Raw genomic sequence first — 16365 nt, forward strand, 5'->3', positions numbered from 1 at the left:
GCCGGGGTGGGGAGTGGTCTTAGAATTCTTTGCAAGCTTACAATAGTGTTATACCCATCAGCAACATAGGCAAACCGCATCTCACATCCGTGTTACAGACAGATAACGGACAAATAGGTAAAGAGAATGTAATAGTTTATTCATTACTTTTCTTGTTGATGGGACAAAATACCTGACAAGAGGAACCTACAGGGGAAGGGTTTCTTTCCCTCCATCATGGTGGGGAAGGTATGGCAGCAGGAGCTTGAAGCTGCTGGTCACATGCAGTCTGCGGGCAGGAGGCAGACAGCAGTGAATGCTGGTACTCAGCTCACGTTTTTCTTATGTATTTATTTGGTTTTTCAAGGTATGGTCTCGCTCAAGCCCACGTTGACCTGGAATTCACTATGAAGTCTCAGGCTGGCCTGGAACTCATAGTAATACTTCAACCTCAGCTTCCTGAGTGCTAGGATTAAAGGAGTGTGTCGGGCTGGAGAGATGGCTTAGCAGTTAAGCGCTTGCCTGTGAAGCCTAAGGACCCCGGTTCAAGGCTCGGTTCCCCAGGTCCCACGTTAGCCAGATGCACAAGGGGACGCACGCGTCTGGAGTTCGTTTGCAGAGGCTGGAAGCCTTGGCGCGCCTATTCTCTCTCTCCCTCTATCTGTCTTTCTCTCTGTGTCTGTCGCTCTCAAATAAATAAATAAATAAAATTTTTAAAAAAAAAGTAGTGTGCCACCATGACCAGCAGAGGGAGAGAATGGGTGCTCCAGGGCCTCTAGCCACTGCAAATAAACTTCAGATTCATGCACGTGCCACTTTGTGCATCTGCCTTTACATGGATACTGGGGAATTGAACTCAGGTCATTAGGCTTTAAGGGCAAGCTCCATAACTGCTGAGCCATCTCTCTTCAGCCCCATATTTTTCATTTTTTTATTCTTATTTTATTTATTTATTTGTTTGAAAGAGAGAGAGGAAGAGGCAGGGAGAGAAAAAAATGGGTGCACCAAAGCCTCCAGCTGCTGAGAAATGAACTCCCAATGCATGCACCAGCCTGTGCATCTGGTTTAAGTGGGTCCTGATGAATCGAACCTGGATCCTTTGGCTTTGCAGGCAAGCCTAACTGCTGAGCCATCTCTTCAGCCCCACATTTTTCTTTTTATTCAGTCCAGGAACCCAACCATGGGATTGATATGGCCTGTTGTTATGCTTAATGAACCTAATCTAGAAAATTGCACACACACCCGGGAGATTTGTCTCCTATGTGACCTTAGACCCCATCAAGTTGATGATATCAACCATCACAATTTTGTTTTCGTTTTTGTTTCTGTTTTTGTTTTTTGAGGTAGGGACTCACTCTAGCTTAGGCTGACCTGGAATTCACTGTGTAGTCTTAGGGTGGCCTTGAATTCATGACGGATCCTACCTCTGCCTCCGAGTGCTACAATTCAAGGCGTGCGCCACCACATCCAGCTTAACCATAACCATCACAATTTTTAATAAAAAATAGAGTTAAGATTCCCCCCCCACCCCCAATGCTGGGGATCAAACCTGGTGCCTGGTGAATGCTCGTCTGGAAGAGCGCTCTAAGCGGCATCCCAGGCTGGGATAGCATTTGGGTGTTCCAGGAATGAAGAGGAAAGAGGGGGAAGAAAACTGATCCTGTTTTTCATGTTGATCTGTAACCAGTTCATGAGTCTGAAACTCTGGAGTGTTGTTACCCCAACTTGAGGCCAAGGATGGAACCTCTGGAGGAGGTAAAGTATGACATGCCCCCTGTGGCTGCCCTGCACATGTCCCTCCTTCCTTACAACAGGACCCCAGTTTCCTTCAGTGCAGCCAAGCGTACTGCTAGGAAGAAATGTCTCCTGACGTCCAGCAGTCAAACGTGTGTCATATTGAACATCAAGAATGATAAAAGAAGTAATGGCTTATAACATTTTGAATATTTTTTTCAAAAACCATTAGTTCATTCTACTGAGAAGAATAAAGAGACAGAATGGACAAGAGAGTGAGAATTCTTCTTTATAAAAGAGTACTGGCCGGTCATTACCAAAGAAATTTGAGATTTTTAAAACTACCATTTTGCTATCCTCACTAAATCAAATGAATACAGCCAAAATTATCGAGAGATACTGAAGCTTCATCAGGTGAAAGGTCGTTAGGAAGCAGGCTATTCACCCAGTTTTACCACAAGTTTCTTATAGAGTGCCAAGAGGAAACACAATTATAATGAGGAGGCCAGAAGTCACTATGTTAACCTAGTTACCAATGTCAGCAGATGCAGGAAGAGCCGATGTATCTCCTCACATCCACACCGGGGACACAGCTGGGGACACAACTAGGGATATTTAGCATCTGCTGTGGGGTACTCTGGTCAATGGGTCACCCAACTGTAACAGAGAGCACAGACATCCAGAAACACCTGCAAAAGAATTGTCCTGCCCCTTTCGAAAAGGACATAGAAAGCAAACAAAACCAAAAAGGTAGTTTTAAAGGTAAACAGAAGAAACATGAATGTAACAGGGAATCTGGATGGGGTTCTGGGTTAAAATGACAATAACAGGATTGGGAGTGAGGTTCAGTGGTAGAACCCTTCCCTAGCACCAGGAAACTCTGGGTTTAATTTCCCAGCACATAAAATGAAACATATTTTTTTGCTTTTTATTGACAACCTCCATTCGTATAGACAGAATACCATGATCAAAACAGAGTGGTTAGCCGGGTGTGGTGGCACCCACCCTTAATCTTAGCACTCAGGAGGCAGAGGTAAGAGGATTGCTATGAGTTCAAGGCCACCCTGAGGCTCATAGTGAATTCCAGGTCAGCCTGGGCTAGAGTGAGACCCCACCTCGAACAAATTAAAAAAACAAACAAAAACAACAAAGTGGTTAAGGATCTTGCCTGCAAAGCCTAAGAACCCCAGTTTGATTCCCCAGTACCCACATAAGCCAGATGCACAAGGTGGAGCATGTGTCTGGAGATTATTTGCAGTGGCTAGAGGTCCTGGTGTGCCTATTCTTTCTTTCTCTCTCTCTCTCTCTCTCTCTGTCATACACACACACACACACACACACACACACACATAAATAAATAAATAATATTTTAAAAAACAGACTTCTAAACAACCCTGCTATATGAAAGGAAGGAAGGGAAGGGAGAGGAGGGGAGGGAAGAGGAAAGGAAAGGGAGGGAGAGAGGAAGGAAGGAAACCACTTAAGTCATCTGGGAAAGTTCATATATGGCATAATATCCTAGACTTTGGGGGTGGTGCTGGCGATTGAAATGTGACCTTCACACATAGTTCACATATTACTGAACTATACCCCAGGCCCCAATATGAATTAATGCTAATTTTTTATTGTATTAATGTTAATTTTCTTGTTGTTGGGAGATGTATGCCAAAACATTTTAGAGTGCAGAGTCATAATGCATACAGCAGCATACACTGAAATGGCTCAGAAAAAAAAATCAGTAGATGATACTAAGTAAAATGTATCTTGGAGCCTATTGTATTATTTGTTCATTTTTTCTATGGGTTTGAGACTTGTTCAAAATAATACAATAGGAAGAAAATAAAATTCTGTACTGAAAAAAACTTCAAAGCTTTCCTCTGCAGATGGCTTTCTCACTTGCAGCTGTAAGTGACCTTGTAATCCAGCTCTGGCCAAGTAGTTCAGTACCAAGGGCAAAACAGCACCGTGCTGCAGAGAACTGTCCCTGGTGGTGGGTGCAGGGCCTGTCCTGCCTCTTTCTAGATCTGTGCTGGGGCAGGTTACAGACTCTCTGCCAAGGTTGTGAGAGACAGGAAAATGAAGCGGACTTACACAGAGTATTTAGTGAGCATGCCACACCCAGTGAACTCATTTGGGGACAGTTATTAGTGTTTAATGATTTGGATTTTAGAAACAGCACTTGGGCAACCAAGATAGTGTCTTGGAAGAGGATCCTGTGAGGCAGATTATCTTAAATTGGGTTCTTCATAGTGGATGAGAGGTAGGGAGAAAAGTTGGCAGAATTGACTGACCTTACTGTCAATAGGCAGCTTCCTTCCCTCCTATGTAGCTTCAGCTGGTTCAGTTAGGCAAGAAAATGGGACCAAAGCCACCCAGATCAGAAGGGAGTAGGTAATTTGTCTCTCGGTGCAGCGGAGAGCCTAAGGGATTCACACACAAGATCATTAGAGCAAGTGAAGCAAGGCAGCAGGTTAAGATCCACATTCAAAACTCCGTTCTATCTCTGTAGGATAGGCAACCCAAAACTGAAATTAAGAAAACAACTGCAGTTCTCTTCACTTCAAAAAGAATTGATTTTTTTTTTAGCTGGGCGTGGTGGCACACACCTTTAATCCCAGCACTAGGGAGGCAGAGGTAGGAAGATCGCTGTGAGTTCAAGTCCACCCTGAGACTACATAGTGAATTCCAGGTCAGCCTGAGCTAGAGCAAGACCCTACCTTGAACCCCTCCCTTGCAAAAAAGAATTGATTTTTTAAAAAAGAAGGGCTGGGGAGTTGGTTCAGTAGTTAAAGCCCAATGACCCAGGTTTGGTTCCCCAGTACCCGCTTAAAGCCAGGTCACAAAGTGATGCATGCAGCTGGTGTTCCTTTGCAGTGACGGACCCGTATATCCCCATTCTCTCTCTCTCTCTCTTGCTCAAATAAATAAATAAATATTTAAAAATAAACAAAAAGAATTGAGGGCTGGGGAGATTTCTCAGTGGTTAAAGGCACCTGCTTGCAAAGCCTGCTGGCCTAGGTTCAGTTTCCTAGTGCCCATGTAAAGCCCGACGCACACAAGGTGGCACAAGCATCTGGAGTTCACTCGCAGCAGCAGGGGGCCCTGGCACGCCCATGCTTTGCTGTGTCAGGATACTCTTCTGTCTCTGAGATGACAGGACTCTCTTCCATCTCTGAGTAACCTTCAGTAAAAGGTTGGACTGAGCCAACCTTTGAGTTGGATTAAATGTTTTTCTGTAAAAGTGCCGGACCTGCCTTGAGAAGAGTCTTAAGTGGGCCTAGCAGATCCATGGCCAAGAACCGCTTTGTTGGAAGACTGTCCTCAGAGAAGAGGAAAGTCTTTGGAGCAGCCCTAGAGGAAAGACTGGCCTGCAGAGCACTATTTAATCAGTTGGAGACCCTATAACACCCCCTTCAGAGCCAAGCAACAACACAACGTGCCCTCTCTTAACATCATGCGAGGCCAGCCGGTGCTAAGAAGGTCTCCAGCTGGCATGGGACCCTCCTCGGCTCCCTTCTTTCCTGTCTTTGAGGTCAGCCTGCCTTTCTAGAATACACACTTCTACCTATGGCAGCCAAGGGGTAAAAATCTGGATCCACCAAGTATAGAGACCCTTCCCATCTTTCTGCTCAGAGCCCTCATGGGTGAGTACACCCCCTCAGTCCTGAGCATTGCACCTGGACCCCAAGTCACGAGTTTAGACAGCACAGTGTAGAAAGGGGGCTGTTCTCCCATGACACCCTCTCTCAGCACAAAGGAGATATTCCCCCAAAGCCACAGACCATTTCCTGGAATCACACTGGTCAGTCCTGGTCACATACCCTCCCCTCAACCAGGCTTTGGCAAAGGATGCGAGATGGCTGTGGCTGCTTGAGACCCGCACCACTCACTCCCTACAAAGCTAGCCCACCCCACCTTGGTAAACAGCCCCTTTATCCAAGCTGTTAAGCGCCCCCCACCCATGTGCACAGCCATCTGTTCCTGCCAGGCAGGATTGTTGGCTGGGTTGCGGTGAGTGCAATGGGAATGTGCTGCATCTGTGTTGGGTGTGTGCTGAACAGTGCATCAACGTGTGTGTGTGTGTGTGTGTGTGTGTGTGTGTGTGTGTACGCGTGCGCTACTCACTGCAGCAAGGGAGAGCGCCTGCACAAACAATAGAGCTACAGGGTCCATTGTTCCAAAGCCATGTGCTCGGGTCCCCACCTGCTCTCCTGAAATCCAGGAAACACTCGGCGCGAGACAAAGCCTCCAGATGGAATGAATTCTCTGAAAAGCCTAAGTGGCCCAAGCTGAAGCTGCTTTGGCCCCAAATTTCTGTCTCGCCTCTCAGAGTTTCACGCTGCAGCTTTGGCCTTGGCCTTTCGCTATTCAGCCAAGTGGACGACTGCTTAGTGGAGAGGCACAGTGACAGCCAGGACCCCCTCGCCCCAACAGCATCCCCTGGGACTGTGGCACAAGCAGCCATCCCTTGTCAGAGCTCCCCCGAGCAAAGCTGCCAGGGCATGGAAAGGGGCAGAGAACATGGATGGCCAAGGATTTCAGAGGGAAAAGAGACAAGTTGGCTTAACAGAGCCAGATGGGCCATAGAACTCACAGCAAGAGGGGCTGAGGTTGCTGACAGCTTAGCTTGTTCAGCCTGAATCTTGTTTCCTCTCTTACCTTCTCTCTTTTGTCCTCTCCTCTTTTCTCTCTCTACCTCCCCCCTACACACACACACACACACGCACGTTCTATAAATCTGAAGGGCAGTCCCACACTCGGGTGGTGGAGTTGGGCTTCCTAGTCTGTGTCACACAGAGGTCTTGCTCTGCTCCCAGATAGTATCTGGTAACTATCCCAGCACACCCAGAGCAGACCAGAACAAGACAGAACCTAAGAATCTGGCTTCTAGAGCAGCCAGGATCCCTGCCCAGAATTTTCAGGAGCAGGAAGTACAACCAGGCTGGGGCCAGGGCCAGGGCCAAACAAGCTGTTGGTTCCTAATGAGAGCAGGTCTGGGTACAGAGGGGGCAGCAAGCAGGGCAGAAAGTGCCTTGCTGTGAGCAGTGACCAGACCTCTGACCCAACCTGGCTGTCCCATAGGGCTCAGTCAGAAATCACTTCCTTGCCCAGCCTCCCCTCACAGGCTTTCCTCCTGGGAAAAGATCATGGTGATTCTATGATAATTCATTTGTTTGTGATTACTGTCCAGTCAGGGCTGGCCCCTTAGTGTGTAATGTGCATACACTCACAGAGAGAGAGAGATATCAAGAAAGAAGCTTCAGAGAAGAGTGCTGTGTCTCAGGCACCCCTGGATTTCTAGCACCTAAGATAGGGCCTGGTGCAGGTGGGTACTGAAGAAATTGTTGAATAGTTGATTGAGCGTGGGAATGGAATTGGGGTGTAGGCAGCTTGTTTAAAAACCACTGGAGAGCTGGAGAGATGGCTTAGTGGTTAAGGCACTTGCCTGTGAAGCCTAAGGACCTAGGTTCAATTCCCCAGAACCCATGTTAGCCAGATGCACAAGGTGGCTTATGTGTCTGGAATTTGTTTGCAGTGACTAGAGGCCCTGACACACCCATTCCTTCTTTCTCTCTTTCTCTTTCATAAATAAATATTTTTATAAAAAGCACTGGACCATGACATTCTGGGACTTAACATCGGAGAAAAAAAAGGGGGGGGCTTCTGGGCTGGAGAGATAGCTCAGAAGTTAAGGTATTTGCCCACAAAACCAGTACCCCCAGTACTCACAAGGTGACACATGCATCTGGAGTTCATTTGCAGTGGATAGAGGCTCTGGCGTACTTATTCTCTATCTGCTTGCAAATAAATAAAATATAAAATGGGGGGCTTCTTCCTGGGGAGGTATACTATCTCACTGTCCCAGGTCTTGATCTATGATAGAGAAAATGCCTTGGCTGGCACCTGGCCAGGGAAAAGCCTCCCAGGGAAGTCACTGACTCTCCTGCCCCATCCCATACAGTTTCTGTGACCACAAGCAGCTCAACCCAATTGTAAAGTTACAGAATTGTATTCCACCTCCTCACCAAGGCCCATGCAGTCTGAGTTTATGAGCTCACTAAATGCATGCAAACTTAAGGAAAACACACTACACTGTAATACGAGTTGCAGATCAGCCCAGTCCTTGTGAGAGTTCAGTGTAACTCTAGTTGCTTCCTTGACCAAATGGGTTTCTGGCCCTTTTTCACTTTCCTGGCCTGAAAAGGAAGAACGGGGCCCCTGGGTCTCCTATAGTCCTGAGCATCTGCAGGGCCTCCTTCTCAGAGGGAGCCTATGGGTGACCAGGGTGAGAGGCAGGGTCCCCTTGTCTGTGTTCAAGGCCATTAACCTGAGTCGCATCAGAGCAGGGGCTTCCCCAGAGATGCGTGGAGGAGTTCTGCCCTCCCTGCCATATGGCTGTCTTTCCTTCTCAACCCTGCTATGCTTCCCTAAGTGAAAGCTTTGAGTTTGCATTGTGAGCAAGAAGACAAACCCCCTCAAAGTTCCCAAGTCCCACACAAGTTACCATGAAATTGGCATAATGTTGTGCTTATTTGCATCTGTTAGCCCCTCCCCAAACTTGGCCTTGAGCCCCCTAAAATTAAAATCACATGTATGCATGTCAGTCTTGAACAGCAAATAAACTATCAGAATTAAGGGTCAGAGAGATGGCTTAGCTGCTAAGGCACTTTCCTGCGAAGCCTAAGGACCCAGGTTCAATTCCCCAGATAAGCCAGATGCACATTTACTGCTTGCATCTGGAGTTCATCTGCAGTGGCTAGAGGCCCTGACATACCCATGCTCACCCGCTCTCTCCCTCTCTTTCTCTGTAGCAAATAAATAAATCAGGATTAAGAACCAGGGTGAAGCCGGGCATGGTTGCACACGCCTTTAATCCCAGCACTTGGGAGGCAGAGATAGGAGGATCACTGTGAATTCAAGGCCACCTGAGACTACAGAGTGAATTCCAGGTCTGCTCGGGCTAGAGCAAAAGCCCTGCCTTGAAAAGCCAAAAAAAAAAAAAAAAAAAAAACAAAAAAAAACAGGCTGAAGACACAGTCCCAGGCAGGAGGTGCTGCATAGGGTGGTGGGACACTCGGGGTAAGAAGGGGTCCCAGGAAAGATGGACTGCAAAGGGTGGAGAGGGGACCTGCTAGGCAGTGCACTGAAAAGGGTTGGTTGCCTATGAAGTTTGAAGGGGGTCATCAGAAAGTATTGGAAGATATTCAGTGTTTTCTAGACAGACTTGAAGCTGAAATGAACTGGCTTGGTTCTCAGCCTCCTTTCCTCCTAGGAGCATCCCACCTGCCCAGAGAGATTATTTCTTCAATCTTTCTGATGGACACCAGAGAAAGAGAAAGAAGAATATCTGACTGTGTTGTGTCCTAAAAGCCATCAGATGCAGTAAATATTCTTTAACTATTTTAATTATTTTGTTTGAGAGAGAGGACCAAAAAGAGGGACACCAGGGCCTCCAGCCACTGCAAACAAACTCCAAATACATGCACCACCTTGTGCATCTGACTTCTGTGGGGCCTGGGGAATCAAACCTGGGTCCTTTGGCTTTGCAAGCAAGCACCTTAACCGCTGATCCATCTCTCCACTCCCAGATACAGTAACTATTGGTGGGGATCATCTTCCCCGTGTCAGTCAGCCCTTGATTGCTGTCACTCATTCCTGAGACAAACAACCTTTGAAGACAGTTAATTCTGCTCATGGGCTTAGAAGTGTTGGTCCATGCCCCATTGGCTGCGTCACTTCTGGGCCTAGGAAAGGATCATACATCATGGCGGGGAGTGTTTAAAGAAGCAAAACTGGGAAGAGAGAAAGATGACAGAGAAGAGGCTGGGTCCCACCACCCCCTTCAAGGGTGTGTCCCCAGTGCCCTTAGACCTCCCCAGCCCTCAGCATTTCTACCACCTCCGAGATCACCAGGCTGGGGGCTAGGCCTCTCACAGAGGCTTATGGGAGACATTCTATATCCAACTACAACATTCCCCTTGCAGAAATGAAAACTCTGGGGCAGGAGGGAACTATCCTCCCTATCATACAGCTACAGTCGGTGGGGCTGAGACAGGCCCAGGACAATGGACCAGCGCATACACTCTCTGCTGCCCTGCCTGAGGCAACTGTGGTAGAACACACCACACTCCAGGGGCCTGGGGAGGACAGAGAACCAACTTGCTGATGTCTAGGGAGTCTGATCTGGGCCAGTACCCACCTTCTGACCACACCCTCTCTTCACCCTGCTGATGGGCATTGTCATGACTACAAAGCATGCTCCCAGGAGCCCTGCTGTGTGCGTGTCTTTGCACTGGGACTTGTATTTTGAAGAACAGATACTTGGAGTGCAGTTCAATTATTCAGTTTCCATAGATGCTCCCAAATTGTCCTTCAAAAGCGCTGAAAGCCAGGTGTGGTGGCACATGCTTTCAATCCCAGCATTCAGGAGACTAAGATAGGAGAAATGCTATGAGTTTAAAGTCAACCTGACCTGAAGAGTGAGTTCCAGGTTACAGTGAGATCCTACCTCAAAAGGAAAAAAAAAAAAAAATCTGAATCAATACTTTTACATTTACCTACCAATAATATATGAGAAGGCTCACCTCCTACATCTGGGTGTTACTCTTAATTTAATGGCGAGAGTAAAACAAAGTGTTTTCACTTTAGTTGCAATGCCTTAAATATCATACATACAATTCAATATATTTTACATTTTTCTTTTGATCATTTATATTTTTTTAATCTGTGAATTACCTTTTCAGAGACTGCCCATTTTGTTTATTTAATCATTTCATTATTGATTTGTAGAAACCCTTTTTATGTAGGAAAAGTTGTTAGGACTCTTTTTCAAATGTCATAACTACTTAATTCCAGACTAACATTTCTATATTACTTAAAAATTTTAAATTTAAATGTTAGTGTTTTTTTTAAAAAAAGGACTATGCCAGGGCCTTCAGCCACTATAAATGAACTCCAAACACATATGCCACCTTGTACACTGGCTTACATGGGTTCTGGAGAATCAAACCTAGGTCCTTCGCCTTTGTAGACAAGTGCCTTAACCTCTAAGCATCTCTCCAGCCCTAATGTTAGTTTTTGACAAACACAATTTTAGTTGCTTATGCCTGCGGTCTTTTGCCTTGTAGATTTTACATGCTAATAAGAAAGTCTCTAACTAAGGTTATAGACTATGGCTTGTTTTTTTAATTGTGCATGTGGATGGGCCTGTACATTCCATGGTGTAGAGGTCTCAAGACAACGTCAGGTGTTTTTCCAGTCCTTCCTCTCTGTTTGAGACAGGGTCTCCCTTGTTGTGATTTTCCTGCTTTGTGAACCAAGCTCACTGGCCCACCAGCTTCCGGATTCTCCTGCCTCTGCTTCCCATTGTGGTAGGTGTGGAGCCCCGTTAAGATCACAAATGCATATGCCACTTGGCATCCAGCTCTATGTGGGTACTGGGGCTTCAAACAGGGGCAGCTTGTCAACAAGTGCCTGTAACCGCTGAGCCATCTTCCCAGCCTGCATTTTTCCCCCTTTAAAGCCACCTGGACTATTCTACCTGAGCACCAGGTTGTGTCACATGGGATTTTCACATAGACAGCCAGTTAGTTACACACCCTCCAGTCACGTAGAGGGTATCTCATTGTTTTGCCACTGAATTCAGTCAACTTCACCATGAACAATTGCTCACAGACATGATTTTCTTGGGTTGGTTTCTCTGGTTCTCTGGATATTTATAGAAAAAAAAATCACCACTGATTTTCCTGCCATAATTTTAGAAAATTTTTGTGTATCTGGTAAAGGAAGTTACTCCTTGTTCTGTTGATTTTCTTTTCCCAAAATTTCTTAGGATTTCTCGAAATGTCCTTTCCAGGAGAAAGAAATCATCTTGCCATATACCAATAATAGTCTTAACTAGTAGTCCATGTGGAATTTTCTTGAGTTCATGGGAGAATTGATATAGCTCATTCTTTTGTGGTTTTTTTGTTTTTTTGTTTTTTAATAGGTAGCGTCTTGCTCTAGCTCAGGCTCTCCTGGAATTCACTATGTAGTCTCAGGTGACCTCAAACTCATGACAATCCTCTTACCTCTGCCTTCCAAGTGCTGGGATGAAAGGCATGCACCACCACATCTGGCTCATGATATAGCTCATTGTTGCAGAAGCCTTTTCAGTGCTTGATGGTTGATTTTTTTTACATAGGTCTTAGGTGTGGATGGGGGTGGGGGTGGTGTATGTGTCCATACCCAGTTTTATTTAGTTTGATGTATGTTTAGTTTCTTAATTATTTGAGATAGGGCCTCATTAGCTCAAGCTGGCCTTGAACACATGATCCTCCTGCCTCCACAAGTGCTGGGATTATAAGCACAAACCACCTTACCTAGCTTGTTTCTGTTTTGCTGAGATGGACTTGCTTTGTTGTCCATAATAGCCTGGAACTCTCAATGTTCTTTCCTCCACTTCACAACTGCTGGGATCACAGGCTTACATCTTCATGCCTGGCAAGTCTTAGCCATTTTTATTAGGCTTCCTGTCAGATATTTAGGAATTTGTTGCTTTTAAGAATGAGTTTATTGTCTGCCTTTATCTCTTCTCTAATTAGTTTTTCCTAATACATAATTAAACTTTTGATTCCTCCTCCTTAGCATCTTCTTTTTTAAAATATTTATTTATTTTATTTGAGAGAGAGACAGAGAGAGAGAGGCAGGCAAATAGATAAAGAGGGAAAGAGAGAATGGACATACTAGGGTCTTTAGCAGCTGTAAATGAACTCCAGAAGCATGCATCTAGCTTACATGGATCCTAGGGAATCAAATCTGGATCCTTTGGCTTCACAGACAAACACCTTAACTGCCAAGCCATCTCTGCAGCTCTCTTTTCTTTCTTTCTTTCTTTCTTTCTTTCTTTCTTTCTTTCTTTCTTTCTTTCTTTCTTCTTTCTTTCTTTCTTTCTTTCTTTCTTTCTTTCTTTCTTTCTTTCTTTCTTTCTTTTTTTAAGAGGTAGGGTCTTACTCTAGTCCAGGCTAACCTGGAATTTACTTTGTACTATCAGGTTGGCCTCAAACTCATGGTGATACACCTACCTCTGCCAGATGATGGTATTAAAAACATACACCACCATGCCTGGCTTATTAAACATATTTATTTATTTAAGAGAGTGAGAAGAGAGGCAGATAGAGAGAGAATAGGTGTGCTAGGGGCTCCAGCCACTGCAAACAACCTTCAGATACATGCACTACCTTGTACATCTGGCTTAGATGGGTACTGGGAAATTGAACCTGTGTCCTTAGGCTTCTCAGGCAAGCATCTTAACCACTAAGCCATTAGTCCAGCCCCCTTCTCTTCTGTGGTACAGAAGGTGGAGCCCTGGATCTGGCAGGTGCTAGGCAAGTACCTTGCCACTGAGCTACCCCAGCCCAAGCTTCAAGCACATGTGCTTTCTGAACTTATCTTGGTCTGGTGGCACTGCCCAACTTTCCTGTCAGCTTGCCAGCTGATTCTGCTGAGGGTTCTCTGGGTAGATGATCATCTGGCATTTGCCGGTATCCCTCCCCATATTAATGGCACTTCCCCCACATGGTGTGCCATTTTCTACACTCTCCACTAAAAAGTGCTGCATAGGGCAGTGATAGTCACACTGAGCTTGTTCTGTCTCCCTGTAAAGTCTGATGGCCTTTGTTACACTAAGGCATCATTTCTCAAAGCTTTATTAGGGACACCTCTGCCCCATTAAATAAAAATACTTTAGCCAGGTGTGGTGGCACACACTTTAGTCCCAGTACTCGGGAAACAGAGGAAGGAGGATCGATGTGAGTTTGAAGCCAGCCTGAGACTACAGAGTAAGTTCCAGACCAGCCTGGGCTATAGTGAGACCATTCCTCAAAAAAATAAAAATGAAAAGACTTTATAGAGAAGATTTAGATTCATAGTAAAATTGAGTGGAAGGTAGAGATTTCCAGTATGCCATCATTGTCGCCCATAGCCTGCAGCTGACCCAGGGGCTCAGTCTTGGCATTGGATGTTCTGTGGTTTTGAATGAATGCATGAGGATGTGTGGGCTGTTATATCAGACAGAATGGTGACATTGTCCTTTGTGCTCCACCTGTTCAGCCCTCCCTCCCCCTAGGATGCCCTGGCCCCCACACACCGTTTCGCTGTCTCTTGAGTTTTGTCCTTCACAGTGTCATGTAGCTGGAACCACACTGTGGACGGTCTTTCCAGAAGGTCTTCTGCATGCTCATGTGCGTGTAAAGTTCTTTCATGTCTTCTCCTGGCTTCATCTCATTTCAGTGCCACATAGTATGCCATTGTTTGGATGGGTCACAGTCCACTTGTCCACTCACCCACCAAATAACTTCTCAGTTGCTATCTGTCTCAGCAGTTTTGAAGAAGGATGCTTTGGAGCTGGAGAGATGGCTTAGCGGTTAAGCGCTTGCCTGTGAAGCCTAAGGACCCTGGTTTGAGGCTTCCCCAGGACCCACGTTAGCCAGATGCACAAGGGGTGCGTGCATCTGGAGTTCATTTGCAGTGGCTAGAAGCCCTGGCGTGCCCATTCTCTCTCTATCTATTTGCCTCTTTCTCTCTCTCTCCCTCTCCCTCCCTCTCTCTCTTTCTCTCTCTGTCACTCTCAAATAAATAAATAAAAATGAACCAAAAAAATTTTTTTAAAAAAAGAAGGATGCTTTGGGCACCTGTGCGAAGATATTTTTGTATGGACACAGCTTCGTCTGCTTTGGGCAATAGCAAGGAGCACATTGCTGGGTCCTATATGACAAGGATATGCTTAGTGTTGTGAGAGAGTGCCACATGCTCTTCCCTTTTGCCTTCCTGTCACACTGAGGTACAGTCCAGGCACTCCATGCCCTCGCCAGCAACTGTGTTGTCCCAGCCAAGGTTCTAGTCATTGTACTCCGTGTGTGTGTTTTAAGTCTAAGAAGTGTATATGTGAGTATTTTCCAAGGGATTTTTCTTCTCTAAGAAAGCTATATGGTTCTTCAGCTTCAGTTAAGCAGAGATTTTAATTTCTAGATTGTTTTAAAGTTTGACACATACTTGCATTTCTAAAATGTTTCCTAGTATGCCACAGAACTAAATTTGCCAATTCTTTCTCTAAGTTAAATTATATACATTTTTTGATTTAGAAAACAGCAGAGGGCAGGAGATATGGCTTAGCAGTTAAGGCACTTCCCTGCCAAGCCTAAGGACCCATGTTCAACTCTCCAGATCCCACCTTAGCCAGATGCACAAAGGTGAGGCAAACGCAAGGTCTCACATGACCACTAGGTGGCACAAGCATCTGGAGTTTGATTTCAGTGGTGAGGCCCTGGTGCGTCAATTCTCTCTCTCTCTCTCTCTCTCTCTCTCTCTCTCTCTCTCTCTCTCTCTCTCTCTCCCAGGTGCACATGGTGGTGCATGCATCTGGAGTTCGTTTACAGTGGCTAGAGGCCCTGGCACACCCATTCTTTCTCTCTTTCTCTCTCTCTCTCTCTCTCTCTCTCTCTCTCTCTCTCTCTCATTTCTCTCTGCTTGTGGATAAATAAAGACTTAAAAAATAAAAAACAGAATTACTCAAGTAATAAAATAAGCACATTCCCAATTATCACATTCCTTATCTTAGAGAAGAGGCATTAAACATTTATGTCATGAGTTTATTTACAAGCATATCTTGTAGGAGTTTAAAAGTCTGATCCATTTCTGAGATTGTGCCTCTTAAACATTCTTCATAGCTGTTAAATGGATGAATTAAAACATCCTTATTTCTTAAACATTTTGTGTCATACTATGAAGAAAGGTGTTGCAAATCCAGATCCAAAGTAAACAGTCCATCATGGCCAGTAACTGCCACTTGTTTTCCACCAAAAATGGCAAGGTTTTCCCAGGCCCTTCTCACAGTGGCATGGCAGACCACAGAGGTCACGAACCTTCAGATGCTCTGGCCCAACATGATGCTGCTGGAAGCTCTGCAAAGAGTGCAGAGACCAGATGAGGACGAAATGGCTGCACCACACCTAAATCTACCAATTCTTCAAAAATATGTGTGTGTGTGTGTGTGTGTGTGTGTGTGTGTACATATATATGACAAATTTTACTTTAAAAGACAATACTAGGGCTGGAGAGATGGCTTAGCGGTTAAGTGCTTGCCTGTGAAGCCTAAGGACCCCTGTTCGAGGCTCGGTTCCCCAGGTCCCATGTTAGCCAGATGCACAAGGGGGCGCATGCGTCTGGAGTTCGTTTGCAGAGGCTGGAAGCCCTGGCGCGCCCATTCTCTCTCTCTCCCTCTATCTGTCTTTCTCTCTGTGTCTGTCGCTCTCAAATAAATAAATAAATAAATAAAATTTAAAAGACAATACTAGAAAATAATCTATTATTCATCTTAAGTTTAATTAATGATTAACTGTGAGTATGAGGCCAGCCTGAGACTACATACTGAATCCCAAGTCAGCCTGGGCTACAGTGAGACCCAACTTTGAAAAAAAATTAATGATCAGAAATGCACTCAATAAAATTGACTTATTTTCTATATATTTGCCTTAATGCAGAGAAGAAATCAAGAAAAAAAAAGACAAAAGACAAATGGAAAGGATGAGGACACACACTTCATAGAAACATCTAGACATAAGGAAAGAAGCAAAAATATAAAGCTGAGTAAAAAAGACAGATGACAGAAGAGAG

At 45.2% G+C, this 16365-nt stretch overlaps 1 pseudogene; it reads right to left on the reverse strand.

Moving 5' to 3' along the window:
- Positions 1–15446: 15446 nt before the first annotated feature.
- LOC123461411 lies at positions 15447–15637 on the reverse strand (annotated as a pseudogene).
- Between the last annotated feature and the right edge of the window lie 728 nt (positions 15638–16365).

The sequence above is a fragment of the Jaculus jaculus genome, chromosome 6, assembly GCF_020740685.1.
Source record: "Jaculus jaculus isolate mJacJac1 chromosome 6, mJacJac1.mat.Y.cur, whole genome shotgun sequence".
Taxonomy (NCBI): Eukaryota; Metazoa; Chordata; class Mammalia; order Rodentia; family Dipodidae; genus Jaculus; species Jaculus jaculus.